We start from the raw sequence: 3539 nt of genomic DNA, 5'->3' as shown, positions 1-3539 counted from the left end.
ATTTGGGCAGCAGCACACATAGGCTTAGCCTGTAGGGGCCGTAAGAAGTTCATGTTGCTGGAATGTGAACAAGAGGGAGAGGGCAAAGACAGAATTCTAGAGAGGAGGTGGCAGTCAGATCATGGAAGGTCTTTGTAGGTGGGGGAAAGGAGTGTGGGTTATATTCAAGTGTGAATGGAACTCGTTGGAGGCAGTGAAGGCCCAATGGCTGGATCTGACTTACACAGCTATCCCTCAGAGATGTTGTGGGTTCAGGTCCAGACCACCACAATACAGCAAATGTTGCAATAGAGAGAGTCATAATCCTTTTGCTTCAATCTGTAAAACAATGCAAATCTATGAAGTGCAATAAAGCAAGGTCTGCCGGTATTGGTAACAGCGGACACTAGCTTCTGTATTGGAGTGGAGGATGGGGGACATGCCTCAGTCAGCCCAGACTGCTACAACAAGATACCAGAGGCGGGTGGCTTAAACGAGAGACGTGTATTTCTCACAGTTCTGGAGGCCGGGGAGTCCAAGATCAAGGTGACATCAGATGTAGTTTTTGGGGGGACCCTCTTGCTGGCTTGCAGACAGCCACTTCTTGCTGTGTCCTCACATGGGAGAGAGAAAGAGAACTGTGGGCTTTCCTCTCCTTCAAGAGGCACTAATGCCATCATGGGGACTCCACCCTCATGACCTCATCTGAACTAATTACTTCCCAAAAGCTCCACCTAACACCATCACCCTGGGTGAGGGTTTCAACATATGGCTTTTGGGGAGACACAAATATCTGGTCCATAACGAGGCAGGAGGAAACAATTAGAGGAGCTGCCACAGAGGTCCAGGTGGGAGCTGGTGGGGCTGGGCCAGGGTGGGCTCAAGTGGGTGGAGAGACACAGTCAGATTCACCTGGTCCTTTGGAGGACAGGCCCGGAATAAATGTTTCCACACCTTTTTACTTTTCTTCATTTCCTCCCTTGCTGGTTCCTCACTTCATTTCATTTATTGAGCTTTGGCATAAAGTATTTCTTAGGTAATTTGCACCTTTTTCTTTAAATGTGCAGATGAAAATTGTATCCAGAGCCAAGTAGATTCAAGTCGATTCAACAAAACTGTTTTGAAGAGAATATGTAGTGTGGGAGATACACAACCTTGTCTCATCGGATGCTTTTTTCTACTTGTTTCCATTCAATTCCACAATGGGCTGTGATTGGCAGGTATGAGCCGGGCATTATCCTTGGTTTTGGAAGTTCAGAGGAACAAGACTTCCACTAACCCCTCAGTGATCTCACAGCCCAATAGCAGAGAGAGATGAGCCAGGATACAAAATGCAGTACAGAGAGGCACAGGACACACAAGAAATATGTAAGATGGAGAGCACCAAGCCGCACAGAGGGAGGGGGTAACTCTGAGAGAGGAAGAGGAAAAGCTCCCAGGGCAGGTGCCTGCTGGCCTAGGTGTCAGGGAAGGGTGGTTCCCTGGTCGATGAGAGGGCGTTCTGGGGGAGGGGAATAGCATGGGCAGAGATATGCAGGGATGAGCAGTAGGATTGATGTGAGAACTATAGGCCGATCCACATTGCTGGAGCAAACATCACGGAGGGAGACGAGGCCGTGAACGTAAGCAGGACCCAGACCACGAAGGGCCTCGTTTATTACTACGGATGAGATTGTACTATATCCTGTAGGCGACAGGGAGTCAGAGGCCTACTTCCCACAGGGAGAGACCATCAGATTCATTCACTTCCACGCATTTGCCAAGTGTAGCTTTAAAACACACACACAAACACACACATTCTGCTTGAGAGTATTTGCAAAGGTGTGTGAATGAGAGACTTTCAAAACATGTGGCTCCAAGGAAATTGTATAATTTGGAAAGGACAGAGGATGAGGAGAGGGAAAATTCCAGCCCGCCACGGGAGAGCGCTCTGTTATGTCTGCAGGCGTCTGAGGCAAGCCCTGCTCCTCCACAGAACGGGGCGATTCATGCCGAGTGTAATGATAAGAGGTGCCCATTTTCCAGGGGCTGACATCCAATTACAGTTGCAGTGAGAAGGTGACGGGAGCCTGGAGGCCCAGCCGTGCCAAGGTACACATTTCCAGTGGGCACACCATTAAGGCATCTAGTAAAAAATCCTAATTGTGCTCGAAGGACTTTCATAGCCCTTGGCAGCTGGGACGCGGGTGTGGAATGTGAGGCTCCCAGGCCGGGCTGTGAGTCGTGTCCTGCAGCTTCTCAGAGGGTCTTGAGAGGTGGCATGCAAGTCGGCGGCAATGCATGAGAACAAAGTAATTTGGATTCCACTATATTTCTTAGGATGCCACATAAAGCTTGGGAAAGGGGGTGTTGCAAACCAAAAGCATAAAGGACAGCGTCACCCCTTGATGTTCCTGCTGTGCAGAATGAGCTGGGGATGTCAAAGTTTCGACATGGAAACCCCCTGGGGCTTCCAAATGCTGTTGTTGGCTTTTCTGGGCTTGCTGGTAGAAACTGCAGGGGTGCAGTCCCTGTGTTTGTAGTGGATACAGAAACAAAAGGGGGCTCAGGGCAAGGCTAGGAAATAAAGTGGGAATTGTTACATTATTTGGAAAAGAAAATGCTCAGACGTTCTCTATTGTCTGCTGCTACAAAATCTTACAAATCTGCCCTGCCTCGCAGGGTAGCAGCTTGCTGGGTTGCTATTTAGACTTCAACTTGCACTGGGCACATATCAAGTGCTCAGTGACGATAGGTGGCTACTGACTACCCCCATGGACCGCGCAGATGGGGCAGAAAGCTGTACTGGACAGCACTGTTTTAGATACCAGCTCCTCGGTGCTCTTCCCTCAGACCACAGACTGTGGTTGCTGCTTCATACACCGTTATGATGAGAGCAATCTATATATATGAAATGCTAACATGCAAATAGACTGAACAGTGGAACAACCGAACAACCGGTCGCTATGACGTGTGCTGACCACCAGGGGGCATGTGCAGAACATGGTGGGCGTTGGCAGCAGGTGGCAGAGCACGGAACATGGTGGGCATCGGCCATGGCAAGATAGTGGAGCTGGTGAGTGGGGTCACCAGACCAAGGTGGGGCGCTGGTTGCTGTCATCAGGGCAAGCCTCTGGTGGTTACTGAAAATTTTTTGCTCCTGCATGCCATGGTCTCACCTGGCACTCACACCTGCTGCTGGTGCTGGCCCCACTTGCACCCGCTATCGGTGCCAGAGCTGCTGCTCACATCCATTGCCAGTGCCTGGTGCCAGTCCAGATTGCTTGTGCCATCAGCAGGTGCGAGAGGCCAGCCCTGATTGCCCCTGAGGGCTTCTCCACCTACCCCTGCTCCTGAGGGGCAATCAGGGCAGTAGCCGCCGCTCGCACCTGCTGATGGTGCCCGCCCTTCTTGCACCCGCTGCTGGCACCGGTCCCAATCACTCCATATCATCAGAGGGTGCAAGTGGGGCCAGCGCCATCAGCACATAGGAGCGGTGGTGGGGGGAGCGAGGCTGCTAGCAGACCTGAGACCAGGGTCCACGGTGGGAGGGGCAGGTTGGGGGGCGCAGAGGATGGGCG

Source organism: Myotis davidii, unplaced genomic scaffold (genome assembly GCF_000327345.1).
Source record: "Myotis davidii unplaced genomic scaffold, ASM32734v1 scaffold13, whole genome shotgun sequence".
NCBI classification, from domain to species: domain Eukaryota; kingdom Metazoa; phylum Chordata; class Mammalia; order Chiroptera; family Vespertilionidae; genus Myotis; species Myotis davidii.
Note: the sequence above shows the minus strand (reverse complement) of the source record.